This window comes from Rattus norvegicus, chromosome 6 (genome assembly GCF_036323735.1).
Source record: "Rattus norvegicus strain BN/NHsdMcwi chromosome 6, GRCr8, whole genome shotgun sequence".
NCBI classification, from domain to species: domain Eukaryota; kingdom Metazoa; phylum Chordata; class Mammalia; order Rodentia; family Muridae; genus Rattus; species Rattus norvegicus.
This window is the reverse complement of record NC_086024.1, coordinates 13,929,633-13,946,423: the sequence shown is the minus strand read 5'-3', so window position 1 is coordinate 13,946,423 and position 16,791 is coordinate 13,929,633. Positions and strand designations below refer to the sequence as shown.

At 48.6% G+C, this 16,791-nt stretch overlaps 1 protein-coding gene and 1 long non-coding RNA gene across 3 annotated transcripts in view; one reads left to right on the top strand and one right to left on the bottom strand.

The window, feature by feature from the left end:
• The window catches only part of Prkce (protein kinase C, epsilon), a 486,882-nt gene that overhangs the window by 258,508 nt on the left and 211,583 nt on the right, over positions 1 to 16,791 (top strand). The window lies entirely within an intron of this gene.
• Positions 11,446 to 16,678, bottom strand: Prkcel1 (protein kinase C, epsilon like 1). The gene is made up of 2 exons (NR_144425.1): positions 16,399 to 16,678; positions 11,446 to 11,831 (listed from the first exon to the last, which is right to left on the bottom strand). It is a non-coding gene; the product is annotated as a protein kinase C, epsilon like 1 (long non-coding RNA).

Genomic DNA, 16,791 nt, shown 5'->3' with positions numbered 1-16,791 from the left:
GAGCTTGCCTTTGCACAATGTCCACCTCCAAAGTATTCTCACAAGGCGGAAGTGACCAATCAGATGGCAAACTTGGGAACCAAACACGGAAGGGTATGGCCACACAGGTGTGAGATGACTGCTTTCTCCAGAGCAAGGCTCCGGTGGAGCTCCCGAGGAACCCGTGAGGAAGGGCTGGCCCAGGGAAAAGCAGGGGCTGAACTCCTGCGGCTTCTTAGAGGCAATGGCAAGGCTTGCCAGACGTTACAGAAAGGAGACATCCGTGGTTGGGGCCTGGTAGTGCACACCTTTAGTCATAGCACCAGGGAAGCGGAAACGAGCTTGAATTCTGTAAAGGAAGGCCGGTCTGGTCTACATAGAGAATAGACCCAGGGGACCCAAGGGTGCACAGTGAGACCTGTTAAAAAAAGTTATGGGGCTAAAGAGATGGCTCTGTGAGTAGGAACTGTTCTTCCACAGGACGGGGGCGCCATACCCAGCTCCCACACAACAGCTTACAACCACCTGTAACTCCAGCTCCAGGACATCCAATACCCTCTTCTGGTCTCCTTGGGCACCAAGCGTGCGAATGGTTCACAGACACACATGCAGGCAGGCCAGTGGTTCACAGACACACATGCAGGCAAGAGAGTGGTTCACAGACACACATGCAGGCAAGAGAGTGGTTCACAGACACACATGCAGGCAGGCGATGGTTCACAGACACACACTCAGGTGCCCTTACCCTTGCTTTATTAAAGGGATGCTTACATGCCAGGTGCCCCATACAACACCCCAGAGAATTTCTTACTGCTGCCACCCCTATACTCCTTTTCTTTTGAGACAGCGGCTCGTGTAACCGCTACCTGCCAGGTACAGGACAACCAGGTATGGACCACCTGGCCTGGCCCCGGCCTCACTTTCTAGGTTAGGAAACGTTGTCACAGAACAGAACTGTCATTTGCCCAGAGTCACAGAGTTGGGTCAGTAGTGGAGCATGGTGCCCAGGACCCAGAGCCCTAGGCTGGCAATCCTGATACACTAAGACTTCCCTCCATGTATTATATGAACCACAGGTGGAGAAGGCTGGGTTGTCACCGTCCTGTGACAAAGGAGGGGAACGCCTACTGATTTACAAAAGGGGCTCAGAATGTATTTTTCTTTTTTGCTTTGGGCTGAATTATTTGAATGTATAAAGTACATTATATACATAAAATTATACATAAAGTAAATGTATAATTTAAATATAAAAGCAGTCAAATCGTTTGTAAGTTGCTTTGAGAGTTGGTTTACTGGTAGGGAATTGGATCAGAACTATTAGTAGCATGTGTCTAGATGCTCCCTTGCCTGGGACAAATAACAGGCATTTCAATGATGTTCAGGTGGTCAGGGCTCTTTGAGCTCAAGAACAGGTTTTTTCTGAGGGAGAAATTCCCCTTCATAGGACTATAGTGTCTTAAGGGTACTTCATGGTGTGGCTATGACTGCTAATGAGCTGAGGTTACCCTGGGCGGTTAGAGTGTGAGATGATGGTGGGGATGGCATGTGTGGTGAAATCTCTGTTGACATCAATTGATGTCATCATGATATCCTCATGATGTCATAATGACACCATCATGATGTCATGAATGATGACATCATCTATTGAGGTTATCTCTGACCAGAGAATTTCTGTAGCATGAATATGTAAAATCTCTAGAAGGTGGATGGAGAGATAGATTAGAATTGTATGTGTTGTTCTTACAGAGGGAGCCGAGTTACGTTCTAAGCACCAATGTTGGGTGGCTCGCAACAATTTGTAACTTCAGGTCTGGGAGATGCTATGCTCTCTTCTGGCCTTCATAGGCACAGGCAACACACACACACACACACACACACACACACACACACACAGAAGAGAGATTATTAAAAATAAAAATAAAATTGGCTCAAGACAGAGAGCCATTACGTTCTGCTATGAGGTGTTATGTGGTCCATCAACCCCTTGATTTGCTGAAAATTGCCTTCTCTATCCACCCCTCCCTCCACCCAGATTTCGGGTCAACAAGTTTCTGGGCCGCTCCATGTGACCTCACGTAACTGGTGTCTGTACTGCCTGCCGCCTTAGTAAGTAAGAGCATCATTTACCACAGTAGCAGTCAACACCAGCTACAGACACAAAGCTTGCTCCACACACACACCTCCCTATCTGACTGCTACAAAAACCTGGAGAGCTTTGTCTTTCTTCTAGACAAAGGCCCCTCTTCTTCGGCTCTGGAATTGGGTAATGGCCATTCAAGCAGCCCCACGTACTCCCTGAGCGACTGAGTTCCAAGAAAGTCTGTTTAATAGTGGTTAAAGCCCTGCTAACCCTTCCACTGTCTTGACACCTGACTCCACAGATACATCAATCTGTGTGGATAAAAGGGTGTGTGTGATATTTTCACGGAACGTGACGTAGCCTCCCAATGATTTACACATCACTTATAACTCCTAACACGTCTAGAAGGCAATGTAAACAGTTGTAACGTTCATATTGTTTAAGGAACGGCAAGAAAAATATGCATAGTACCACAGATGGACAATTTAAAAGACATTTTTATTATTGTTAGTTGACTCTATGGCTGGGGATGAAAGCTAGGGTTAGAGAGCCACCTCTCTTGACTAAGCCCCTGACAGCATGGTGTCTAAATCAAAACTGCCTCATGGCAAGGGGCAAAGCTTCTCAAGTAATGGGAAGAGGAGTGAGAAGCAAGGCCTCAGGTCCCCTTTTTAATTCCAGGATATCCTGCTGTCTCCCATCCCACTGGCCTTATTCTCGAGCCCTGCTGCCTCAGTTGCTCCAAGAGACAGTCCAGTTTCTGCCTGACCATGGCTCCCTGGGTTCCTGTCTCATGGGTACCTACCAGGAGGCAGGAGCAGATCTCTAATAGAGACGTCCATGCTGATCCTGTTGCTGGTGTTGCTAAGCAGCTGTTCTCCGTTGCCTGGAGATTATCATGGAGTTGAGACACAGCCTGCTGGCTAGTGGGTGTGTGTAGATCTCAGCAATGTGGGGATGGGCTTGAAGGCCTGACTATCTCTGGAGCCTTCTCTGGGGGCTCCAGTACTCTGTTAATCATCCCCGCTAACTTGAAGGGATATCCTTTATACATTAGTGATCAGAAACAACAAGGGTGCAAAGGACAATGCCCCAATAACCCCTGGATTGTGAGGGCACACGATTCTTTGGGATTTATAAGAAAGGTGAAAAATACCCCAGCCCTTCAGTTCCTTCAGAGTGGCTATTTGTCTGGGAGAAATAGAGGAGTGGGAGTCCCTGAGTGCAGAGGAGGGCATCGAGTTTGTGTGGAGAGACCATGGCACTGCCAGTGCTGTAGAAAGTGACGATGTTATAAGTCTATGGTTTGACAACCCCCAGAGCTGGCCATAGGGGTTCAGAACAATCTGGAGAATAGAACCAACTACATTGCCCACAACTATGTTGCTGTGCCCCAGTCTGTGCCCCCACGGAAAAGCCATTGGTTTGGTTCTCTGAGGCTCGCAGCGTGAGGCCTGAGGGAGAGGGGTGTCTCTTCACAGCTAAGACATGTGACTCAGCCTACAGTTGTCATCTCTGCAATGGCAGAGCGGTAAGCAGCGAGGGGTGTTTATGCTAATCTAGCACGTGTGTCTGTGGCCAAGCTGTGTTCTCGAGCCTCTCTGATGTGCTGTGGCAGACACAGACGTATGAGATGCATCAAAGCAACACTAGTGAAGCCATGTGTGGGAGTGTATGATTAAATCCTGCCTTTATGACACCGATGTCCAGACTGGGAGAGGGGGCAGATCAGGGAGCCAGCCTAGAGGCTCAGAGCTGGGGTGGGGCAGATGAGGGAGCTACCCCAGAGGTTCAGGGGCTGGGGAGAACTGTGTGAGGAGTGGTCTGATCTTGCCCTTAAGGATGGGTGGCTATGAGCTGAGGAGATAGAGGGAAGGTCTCTCCCAGGAGAGCCTAGAAGGCAAAGGTGGTGTGGATGGAGGAGTTTGGAATATAACAGGCATGAGGAGAAGCAAGGCGAACAGAGCTGTTTACCCTTGGGTACAGCAGCAAAACAGGAGAGGCACTTACTGGAAGTTCGAGATTTAAACTTGACTTTGCTTGGTTCTAGGTTCCTCAGAGATGCCGAAAGAGGCAGAGGCAGTTGGGACACCCTGGTTTCCAAAGCAAATAGACCCAATTTGTGGAACTGCATTCACTCCCTCTGTTTTCCTCCCCCATGACTTAGAGTGTGCCAGGAACTTTTACACAGCCAGGGGTGGTGGTGCTTGCTTCTAATCCCAGTACTCTGGAGGCAGAGGCAGGCAGATCTCCCAGAGTTCCAAGGCTAGCCTGGTCTACATAGGCAAGCCAGAGCTACACAGTAAGATTTTCTCTCAAAATATACAACCAAACAAAAAAAAAGAAAAGAAAAAAGAAAGAAAACCCTAAAACCAGAAAGCAAGTAAGCAAACACCTCTTTTTGAATCAGCTGCTCATACCCTACCTGGCCATTTGCTTACTAAATCATTTGTTAATAATTTGTTTCTTAATCTTTTTTTTAAGGGAAAGTTACATATTTTTGTTTAGAGACAGAAAAAACTAGTGCAGTCATGTCTACAAAAAGACCCCCTTGTACCAAATTTAGGCTTCCTTAGCAGGTCAGCTACTGGTCGTAGGCAGGTAAAGGGCGGAGGGCGGAGGACGGCCCTGGCCCACTGAGCCATCCCGAATGCCGTGCTGTGTTCTGTGGAAGTAGGATGGCTCAGAGACTGGAAATGTAGACTTCATGACAATCAGCCCCTACGTCTTTCCTACACTGGGGCCTTCGAGGAGTTGTTAACTCACCAGAGAGAGTAACATGACCACCTTGCTATCCCACATGCAAGGTGTTTGGAAAGTTGTTTAGCACAATGAGTGCCCTCAATAAATGCTGCTTTTGCACCTGGTACTCCATGTTACTGAGTGCTTTTACCTGCACTAGTGTTAGCAGAGTTCTACAGGAATGAGTTCATGGGAGACGTGAGGCTGTACGCAGAACTTGGATGAAACATGCCCTGTGGGGCATGTCCGGGCTTCCAAAGGCAGTCTGGCCTGGGCAGAAACTATGGGGTCCCTGGAGGACTCACTCCAGGCTTATCAAGCCACAGGTCCCAGGGTCTGAGGTCGTGGAAGCCATGACTGAATAGGTAGACAACATACAGCTGAGGGTGCTGTGAAGAGAGTCAGGCCGCTGATTGACAGAGTGGGCTGCGGGTTTAATGGTACCCAGGTTGCTTCCAGAGTCAGTTCCTAGGCCCTTGAAGTAGAAATACCTGGAGTGTAATTTGGGGCAGTCAGGCAGAAGATTGTTTTAAGATGTCGAATTTCTTATTTATGGGCTTCAGCAGTTTCCTTTCTAAGGGGCTCGGTGAGCAAACAAATTGCCCTGACACCTCACCTGCTCTTTCAAGCACCATGCATTTTTATCACAAATTATTACCAGCAAGTGTATGCTGTCTATTGAGGTCTGCCCAGCTAAGCAGCGAGCGCAAGGGACAGTGTGTACAGCTGGAACTTGGCCTGACAACTTAAAGGAGAAGGGCTATTTCGACTCACGATTCAAGGGGTCGAGGTGCAGGATGGGGAAGCCCTTAGGGCAGGAGGCTGAGGCAGCTGCTCACCTTGTGCCCACAGTCAGGAAGCAGACGTTGGGATTGCTGGGGCCCAGCTTGTTTTCCCTTTCTTGCAATCCAGGACCCAAACCCACCTGGGCTGGGATCTTCCCTCCTCAATTGATTTAACCTTGACCGTCCCTGGTAGACATGCTCTGAGGACTGTCTCCTAGGTGGCTGCTGAGCCTGCCAAGTTGATACCTGGTAGTAACCAGCACAGGCAGCACTGTCTTGGCAAGGACTGTTTGGACTGAGGTCACTAGAAACAGTTCTCTCTCTCTCTCTCTCTCTCTCTCTCTCTCTCTCTCTCTCTCTCTCTCTCTCTCTCCAAGGCCTTCAGGAGCTGTCACTCCTGAGCAGATTCCCAACAGTGGGTGGGATTAGCTGTAGGGTGTTAAGATTTCGCCATAACATCAGGAGGCTGAGCTAACCTTCGCTGGCCCCAGTTTAGGAATACTGTAAGGGTAGAGCTTCAGTGTGGGCACAGAGCAGACGTCACTTAGGTGGAGACAATCAGGACGAGCAAATATTAGTACCATCCGCTTTGGGATAGTTTTGGCAGTTGCTGTTTGATCGGTTGGTTTGGTTTGGTTTTCTTGTTTTTTGGTTTTTTTGTTTGTTTGATTTTTGTCTTTTGTTTTTGAGACGGGGTTTCTCTGTGTGGCTGTGTAGACCAAGCTGGCCTTGAACTCAGAGTTCTGCCTGCCTCTGTCTCCCAAATGCTGGGATTGAAGGTGTATGCCAACTACTGCCCGGTTTGGGGTAGAAGTTTCTAAAGAAGCACTATACGGGATTCTTTTATAGCCAAGGAAGCTGGGGACTTTCTATTTCACAGGCTTGTGTGATATAAATAACTCCAAAACTCTGAAAAATGACAAGGTTGGCAGGCATGAGTTTTCCGTCTGCTGTTCAGCAGCTGACTGCTGGGGCCTGTAATGATATGCATGGAAACTTGGCTAGCTAATCTTGAATTTTCCTTCCTCTAGGGCCCAAGCCAGGATGATAGGGTCAGGGAGGCAAGGAGGAATCTGCAATGTTTCAGGGCTGCCGCCATGCATAACCACCCGATTCAAGCGAGGCCACTGTGAGCTTTAATTACACAGAGAGAAGGAAGCAGGCAGACCTGCCAGTCGCATGTGTACTCACCTTGTAAGAGTCCTTTGTTCAGATGATGGTGGTGCCTTTGCAAAGAACGTGGATAGTGGGAGTTGTGATGATAGATGGTGATGGAGGTAATGATGTAAGCATGGTGGTGACAGTGTCGGTCATTGCCCCGAAGTTAATGGTCATGGTGGGAATTATAATGATAATGATGGGGTTTGTTGCAGTAAATATTAATTGGGGGTCCCTACCCCACCTTAGATCATTTAGCTCTGAAGCAGAAGACACAAATCTTTATATTTATAAAAAGCCTTGAGGCATTAGAGCTGGGCAAATATCAGACCTCTATGCTATTTTGTCTCCTTCCCTCAATAGCCCTGTGATGTCACTTGCTTTATTCTTCCTGGGCCGCTCCTACTCCATCAGGTCCACCTGCCCCATGATGACTTCTTCCTCCTCCCTCTCCTTTCTCCTTTTCTCATCTCTGCCTGAGACCCAAGCCTGGGAACCTTCAGCTCCGCCCACCTCTCTTCTGCCTTGCTATAGGCTATAGGCATCTTTATTATCTAATCATGGATAACTTGGGGGACAGGGTTTACACAACAAAAGCTGGTATGCATGAGGATCTGCACATCTTGGAGGAACCAGATCTTGGGGGTTCAGAATTTAGCATTTTAATGCAAGCCGCACCAGACCAACCTCCTACAGTGGGTAGCGATGGTGGTCTTTGTAGTGACATGGGGTCTTTTAGTGACAGTGAACTTTATAGTGATGGTGGTATTTGTAGTGACAGGAGTCCTTTGGTGACAGTGGTCTTTGTAGTAATGGTGGTCTTTGTAGAAATGGTGGTCTTCATAGTGATGATGGTCTAAGTAGTGAAGGTGGTCTTTGTAGTAATGGTGGTCTTTATAGTAATGGTCTTTGTAGTAAAGGTGATCTTTGTAGTAATGGTGGTCTTCATAATGATGATGGTCTAAGTAGTGAAGGTGGTCTTTGTAGTAATACGGGTCTTTTAGTGACAGTGGTCTGTGTAGTGACAGGGGTGGTAGTAAAGAACAGAAGAGATCTGTGCTTACATAGTACTGACAATTTAATGCCTCTTTGATGTAGATAATCATATTTGATCTTAATTGTCTCCAGTTAAAAGATAGGCTAAGATCAAGAAGAATTTGTACATCAGAGCCTTTTCCCCTTTATACCTTGTCACTTTATCCCTTTCTCTTGTCACTGTCATAGATAAGTGTTGCTGGAAGTGTTTAGGCTGAGAAGGGTTTCTAGGCCCAAGGGATTCTGTAAGAGTTTGTGTGTGGAGTCTAGGCTGAGAAGTAGAGCCCAGGACAGAGCTGAGCTCAGATTGTGTCTACACTTTAGGGCAAGCAGGTTGGACAAAGGGAGCTAAAAGATCATTTGTGAGTCAGTGAGCTTAGATGGTTTTCCTTGCCGTTGGAGCCCAGAAAATGGGAAGACTGTCAGTTACCCTTTCCACTGTTCTAACAAGACACCAGACAGGCAACTTAAGAGTCAGGCCATCATGGCAGGAATGGCATGGCGTGATGGAAGCCTATGGTAGACCTTCTCATGTGGGAACCAAAACAGGGAGTAAAGAGTTGGGACCAGGGCAGGGCCTAGATATGACCCTCAAAAGCCAGAGTTCAGTGACCCACCTCCATTAACCAGGTCAGCCTCCTCAAGGTTCTGTAACCTCCCCAAATATTCAATAACTGAGGACCAAGTTTGAAAAAACACGTAAGTTTGTAAAGGAACATTTCACACTGAGATTATAATAAGGACTGATAGTAATTCACATATACACACACATTCACACACATTCACACACATACACCACTACACACACACACACACACCACATTCACACACACCACTACACACACACACCCGCATTCATATTCAAACATACACACACCCCACATATTCACACACACACATTCACACACACACACTACATTCACACATGCACACAAACCACACATTTACACACATACACACACTCCACATATTCACACATACACACACCCCACATATTCACACACACACACACACACACACACGCACACACACACACACACACACACCTCACATTGCCTTGTTGGGCCAGACTGTGCTAATGACTTCCATGTGCCTTCCTCCTTGAGTCCTCACAGCCTCCTGGGGAGCAGGAGTTAGTACCTCTGCTTTACGTAGTCAAAAACTATTGCATAAGCAGAACTCCATCCCCCAAGGTTGCACAGCACAGAGATGAAAGTCCGAGTCTGTCTGACAAGAACAGCTAGGACGGCTTCTAGCACCGGAGGCAGAACCTGGACCTCACGTTCACAGGCAGCAGCACCGGGCTGTGTTAGCCCGAGGGTACGCCACCTGCTGTGCCACTTCAGATCAGGGGAAGAGAGCAGGAGAAGGAAGTTCATCTCCAGAACTCCAGCAGGAAGGCAGCCCTTCGGAGAGAGCTGCTTCTCCTTCACTACGTAGATAAGCACAGAATTACCCCGTGCTGACGGGTGTGGGGAAGGCACCGCTTCGCTTTTCCGTTAGATGTAGAGTGACTTCAGAGGGTCTCGGAAATATCCCGGACTCTGCACATGTGCGTGCCTTCTGAGACAGCTGCTGCCCGTTGTGTCACCTTCACTAGAGGCACAAAGAGGGTGTAGGCCTGCCTGGGCAGTGGGGATTGATGGGTTCCCGTGTACTCAGGCCTGCTTTCGATGTGCCTAGAGAACTCCGGGAAGGCTGTCTGGCTTCTGAATGTCATTTGGAGGGCTGTAAGGTATCACCCCTAGCTGTTAATCCCTTGACTTCTAAAGCCCTCTCTTCCATCCCTAAAAGCCTTTCTAGGCTCCGTTCTTTAAGTAACGGGTTGTAGAGCAGTGGTTCTCAACCTTCCCTTTAACACAGTCCCTCATGTTGTGGTGACCCCAACCATAAAATTATTTCACTGCTACTTCATAACTGTGATTGTCCTACTGTTATGATTCACAATGTGAACACTGCAGGAGACCGAGGTTTGCCAAAGGGGCCGTGACCCACAGGTTGAGAGCCACTGATCTAGAAAGACCTGGTTAGGGTATGATGGACGGCTTAAGCAGTGGTTTCTGCAAACAGAATGTAGGGTAAGTGGTCTGGCCTCCGACATAGTTTAGACTCCTGATTGCTTCACACTGAACCAGAATGGCGAGCTTCTCTGGGTTCATCGCCCATGCTCCCTCTTCAGCCCCTCCAGCATCCAGGGTGCGGAAGTGAAGACGGAGCCTTACGATGACTCCTGAGAAAGGCGAGGTGTTTTTGTGGGAGCAAAACCACTTCATGTTCTACCAGCATCAAACTCTGCTTCAGCCGACAGAGGCCCTGGCCACCACAGAGGCCACCCGGTGGCTTCTCCAGCAGCGCTGCTGAGTGGCACCTGCCTTGGTTGTGCTTCTGGATACCTGTGCTCACTGTAGACGGAGCAGCTTTTCCTGACGCTCTACGGCTCAGTTTGGAATTGCGCGTTCCCTTTGCTTTCCCCTTTTAGAAGGGATAGATTTAGCCACCAGCACACCAGATACGAGCCTCCCTTCATCTCCAGGGCTCTTTCCGTCCACCCCTCCCTGGGCAAGCTATTTACAGACTTGTCATGATCTGCTCGTCATCCTACCACGCGGGTCAGTCCGCCAGTGAAACGCAAAGGAAGAAAAGGCCTCAAGCCAGAGAATTTGGGCAGATGAGCCTTATATAACACGTGCTAAAAATACACAGCTAATTGGACTAGAGGAGCGAAAACGAGTTGTGCCTTAGTCTGAGACACCGAGACACGATAGAGGCGCACTTCCTCCCAGTAAAGATGCCCCCATATAAATAATCTTACTCTGTGTGTACTCTCCAGTTTTTTTGGCTTTGTAACTATGCTCCCACTTAGTCCCCCACCCCCACCCCAGGGACCAAGTTTGGGCAGCAGGAACCAAGATTAAGATACTGGGAGCTGCTGCTCCTTGGCGGAAGACAGGAGAGTGTTTAGGTGGGTGACTTGGTGCTAAATAAAGGTCCCACTCTACTCCTTCTGAAGCCCGATGCTTAGAAAACCCGAACTCTCCGGGGTTTCTTTTTACTCTGAGGTTGGTAACCATCAGCGGTTTTTCTGAGAATCGCGTGGGACACTGTCTTCTAGCTCTTGTCTCCGTGCCTCTGACTCCCAACCTCACTCCATCAGATATGTCCCCTCCTTCTGCGTCGCTCATCCTTATCTCCTGGCCCCTTCCCTCTGCCTTCCACACGCACAGATCTTCCTGGTAGAATTATATTGTATTTTAGTTGCATTTAGTTGTGCATTCCCACAGAGCACGCACACCCTGAGGGTGTGGCCTGGCTTTAGTGCACTGTGTTCCTGGATGGCCACCACAGTGTCCAGTCCAGGATGGCTCCAAGTACTTTGCCGTTGCATTTATGAACCATTCAGTGAACCAACGGACAAAGCAAAGGTTACATGCTGTCATTTCTGAAAAATACAGTGTGAGCAAAGTCATTAGTATCCTTTGGCAGACAGGTGACACCCCCAATTCAGTCACCTGATTATTATGCTGTGTGATACACCAGAAGAAAAGTGAGGGCCCATGGAGTCTAAAGATAGCAGAACAGGATGTCATGGGGTGAGTTTAAAGGGGGTTGACTTTGGTGTTGGCAAAACACATGGGTTAGAGAGTCACAGGGTGATAAGTCTGAAGATAGGCTGCTACTGTTTATTGGTTCAAAGATGGGGTGGAGGCTGAGGGTACTCAGAAAATGTGACCAAAATTGCATAGTTAATGACAGATCCAGAATAGTGCCTGGTGGTTCACTTTGTATATCCAATGAGTCTCACGAGCACAGGAAATGACTCCTAAATCCAGACTGTCTGCCCACACTCAGGAAACTCCCAGAGGCTCCTGCTGGCCAGCCTTTACTGCAGATGCCTCTTACAGAGTCTGAAGATGGCCTCGCACTTGCAGGTTGCTCATGGACCTGGCTGTACCATGATTGACTTAGGGAGACTACCATCGACAGATAACTCATGGAGTCTGGATTCCACTTAATGTATCCGTCGTACGGTCTGCTTTGTGTGCCTCAAATATCTGTAGGTACAAAAGAGGTTGCAGGTGAGAGACAGAGCTGCCCCTGTAGTAGTTCATCAGGAGGTGGCTATAGGGATGTTTGAGGAGCTGAGACAAGGGGAGGGGTCTATGTTTCTCCTACCCATTGCCCTGCTCTGGGTCACAGCACCCACAGGTTTAGCTGAAGGCCACTTGCCATGCTTGTTCAGATGTGGCTAGGCACAGAATTGTGTCCCCGATTACCTGTTTTCTTATCTGTACTTCACATATTTTCCCTGACATTGACACCAACTCTGAGATTCCCGAAGACCCTGGTTGGGAGTTCTAGAACAAAAACTAGGGACGTTACTTGGTTTACCTAACATCTAGCATGCTTTAAGCTTTTTAAAAATTTGTTTTCGTGTGTGTGTGTGTGTGTGTGTGTGTGTGTGTGTGTGTGTGTTTGTCCCCACAGAGGTCAGAAGGGGGAGTTGGATATTCAGAGCTGGGGTTACAAGTGGTTGTGAGCCACCCAACATAGGGACTGGGAGTCAAACTTACATCCTGTGGAAAAGCAGCTCGGACCCTACGCCGAGCCATCTCTCCAGCCTCGCTTTAAATCTATGCGTAGATGCACCGCCGTTGCCCTCATTTTGATTGATTGATCTTTATTGCCTTTAGATAGGCTCTTTACATGTTGCCCAGGCTGGCTTCGAACTCCGGGGCTCAAGTGATGCTTTTACCTACAGACACACACACTGTGCAGTTTGGGGATTTATTGTTTGTAACTCCCTGAACTTTCCTTACTGTTAAACAGCTTTAGCATTAGGATGTACTGTAATTAAACAAATGGCTTTGGTATTTGACACATGTGGCTCTGCACTGTGATCTGCTCTAGAGAAAGCACACAGACTGTCTGAGTTCATGGAGCTTAGCGATCAGGTGAATATTCTCGGACATTCAAATGTGATTAGATGCCAGAATGAATTTGACGAGGAAAATGTGCTAAAACGCCTTCCGGTAGCTTTGGCTGGCTCACCTGTACTTGGCCCTTGTATAAAGCTTCCTGCCGGTGCCTTCCGCTCTGCTTGGAACTGCATGCTCTGCTCTGCACTGCCAGCGTTCCAATAGGGCGTATGTTCCCCACACTCTGGGTCCCGAAGGCTATCGTGAATGCTTCATTGCATGTAGCACAGCATAGGGCAGCTCTGCTAAGTTTTTATTCAAGTAGCATCGACAGAAAAATGCCCCCAAGTGTGCAGCTTGCCAAACCCTCACAGAGGGAAGATACTCAACATCCAGATGGAGAAGCGGAGCAGGGCTCGTCCCGGAGAGGCTCCCTCCCAGCCCACCCCCTCCCGCCTGCTTGGCTTCCAAGAACGGAATGTGTTTTCCTTACATTCCCGTGGAACACCCTCTTTCACATCTTCTTTCTCTAACCGAACAGGAGGCTTCTGATACTGGCGCAGGCTGTTTATTGCTTGCTCGTTTTTATTGTCCAGTAGCCTGTGGCTGACTGTATCCATCCGCCGCCCTACTATCAGTGGGGATGCAGTGCTCCTCAGTCCAGTGATTGTGCAGTAAAACATCACAGTGAATAGTGGGGTTCGGGGTGCTGGTGTGCAAAGGTGTGCGGTGATGTTGACCGTGTGCCTCCTGAGTCTCAAAGCCCTCAGCCGCACAGCCTTGGTAAATACCGTGTTCCGAGTGACCCATGGCTCCTGCTCCCGCCGCCTGGTGTCTGAGACAGGCAGCTGCTGCACACCCTTGCCAAACCGAGTGTTACTCATCTCTTTCCCATTTTTAGCTGCTCTGAGTTGTATATGATATATATATATATATATATATATATACACACACACACACACATATAACATTGAATCTGCCATTTAAGTGTAAAGATGTTTAAATATTCCCTTTCGAGAACAGTCTTCACTACCACCCATCTTAAACGCTTCACCTCTCCCAACAGAAACACCAGAGCTTTCAAACACTCCACTTACCTCCTTCCCTGTCTCTCCCACCCCTGGCAGCCATCATCCACGATGTTCACGTGGATTTGATCAGAACAGTTAGAGTCATGGTGTTTGGTTGTAATGAGGTCGGCCCCTCCGTGTGGCAGCCTTAGGTCTCTTCCGTGCTGTAACGTGTTTCAGCATCTCCTATTTTTTTTAAGGCTAAGTGATATTCCACCATGTACAGACCACATCTTGTTGATCCGTTGGTGTACATTTGAGTTCTTTTCTTCCTTGCTATTACTGAGGTTAACACTGCGTTGAATATTGTGGTACACAGTATCTGAGTCCCTCTTTTCCGATCTTTCACTGTGTGTATATATGTAGCATGCTGCTTGTTTGTTTGAATATTTTCTACTATGATTTCTTTTTTAGATTGCGAGTCACCGCTAGCCTAAAGTTTATTTATGTAGCCCAGGCTGGCTGGCACTTGTCATTCTCCTGCCTCAGCTTCCTAAGTACTGAGAAAGCAGATGTACCAACACCATTAGATTGACAGATTCTTAAAGACTCATCCGGGCTTCATGCGGGCCGAGTCTCTGTTTCCCTGACAGCTTTGCATTTCTCCTGTGTAGCTCTTACGCAGGGGGATTTTTCCTGGGGATGGGGCCTGCTTCCGGCTTTCAGCGGTTACTCTATGGTATCCCCTGTCTGTTCCCTGTTGATTCACTGGAAGCCCCCACAGACCTGGGTCTTTGCCAAGCAAGTGGGTTGACTTTTCACTTCGTGAGAGTGTATCTTTTTGATGAGCAAAGTTCCCAGGAAAGGCAGTGGAATCCTTCCTTTCCCTTCCTGCCTCGTACTTTTGTGTCCCAGTTAAAACCGCGGTTGCCTGTTGCCCGAGGGCCTGAGGGATACACGCCCATGCTGTCTTTTAAAATTCTTCTTTCAAATGGTGCTACTTTCTTTTCTTTGCTACTTGGAGTAGATTTTTGACCCCAGGGTCACTAGGCTGCCTGTAACAAAAGCACAGTGCTTGGGGTGCTTTTCAGAGACCTCTTGGAATCGGAGGAAGTACTTCCTCTCCTTTCCTCTCCTCTCCTCTCCTCTCCTCTCCTCTCCTCTCCTCTCCTCTCCTCTCCTCTCCTCTCCTCTCTTTCCTCTTCTCCCCTCTCCTTACCTCACATCTTTTTTCCTCTCTGTTCTCCTCACCTCACTTCTCCTCTCCTCTCCCATCCCCTCTTGTCCCCTGTCCTGCCTTCCCCACCCCCATCCCTTTCCCCTCCCCTGCCTACTGCTCTCTTCCCTCTCCTTCCCTGCCTTCCCCTTCTCCTCCTCCCCTCCCCTCTTCTCTGCCCTTCCCCTGCCCTGTTCTCCTCCCTTTTCCCCTTTCTCTCCCCTCTTCTTTCACCTCCCCTCTGCTTTCCTTCCCCTCCCCCCCTGCACATCCCTCCCCTCCCCCTTCCTCTCCTTTTTTTTTCACTTCTCTTATTTCTCTTGTTTTTGTTTTGACACATGGACTCACATAGCACAGGCTGCCCCCCTGCCCCAACCCTGAACTCAATAGGTAGCTGAAGCTGGCCTTGAACTTCTGACCCTCCTGCCTCTGTCTCCCAGCTGCTGGCTCACAGGCGTGCACCACCATTTCAGCTCAGATTTTCTGTTTCACGAAGGCCGAGCCTGCAGCGTTTGAGGCCTTTCTACCACAGGGTAGCCACTACTGTCCTAAGCTGCCAGCCGTTGCTGTGCCCACTCCTCCTGGAGTACTCGAGGCCTCCTCGCAGGCCCTTGGCGGCGGTGTAATTCCTGAACACGCTCCTTCGACGTTCCGCGGTGCCCCATCATTCTGGTTAGGTCAACAGTCCCTTGTGTTTACTGTTCTTACTATGATCACATAACTGTGGCTTAACCGTACATAGTAAAGTGAGTGCGAGAAATGCTTCATGAAAACTAAGTTGAATGTAAAGAAGGAATCAAACACATTGCTAGCAAAACTGAAATCTGGGCACAAGAGCAATGCGGCCCGGTACAAGGAGCGCCGGTGACAAGGACCAACAAGAGTGAGTTCACGTCACCTTATCAGCATTACCAAGGTTTGCTCTGCCAAAAAGATACTAACACTGAAGATCACAAGTGGTCTGTTGTCTATGAGAGGCAAGGCAGAGCTCAAAAGCAGAGGCCCTGAAGCCCTTGGCTGCGTGTTATTGCCAAGTGAGTGTTCACGGGGGCTTTTGTTATCTGATGAATGTTACAGGTCTGGATGTATGTTATCAGTTCAGATATTTAAAGAGCTTATTTTCCATCCTTCTTTGAGTGAGTTGCATTTTATTGGCCTAACACTGTCCCATGTACTACAAGTGAGAGAGGCAGAGGGAAGGCTCCTCTGAGAGGAGCCTTGCGCGGAGGACACCTCCTCCTAGAGAGGCCTTGAGGTAGGAACATCTTTGAAGTAACATCTCATCCCAATGTCAAACAGAAATATTAATACTTCGAAATTCATATTCTACTGCAAGTTTATAAATAAAATAGTAATTTCCCTCAAAAATCTTTCAACAAAGTGAGGACTTAGCTGAACTTGAAATAACAGCCTGACTCAGCTGCTGGGTCAGCGGACAGTTGGAAACCTTTTGTGATTTAAGATGAGCCTGTCTTACCTCTGCCATGCTGCCTGGTGGTGCCTGGTGATGCCTGAGGTTTAAGTCCAGATATGGTCTTGGGGCAGTGTTCTGCTGATCGGAAAGTTCCACCACGCCGATGGTCTGGTACGACAGTCCCCAAGCCAGCCTGCAGCCGGGTATATGAGGCTTGGCTCTTACCTGAGAAACCAGGCATTGAGAGCCAGCCACTCTCGTCATTTATGCCAAGGGCACCATCTTGACCTTGACCTGACCCCCTGAAGATGGACCTGCGCTCTGCTCCGTACCCACCACAGACTCCTTCGGGGTTTGCGCCGCTAGTGTCAGTTTAGGATACTGGTTTGTTCCGCCCTCCTCCCCGTCCCCGGTGTAATAATTCACAGGCAGAGCAGGAATGTGCTTAGAAAGCGA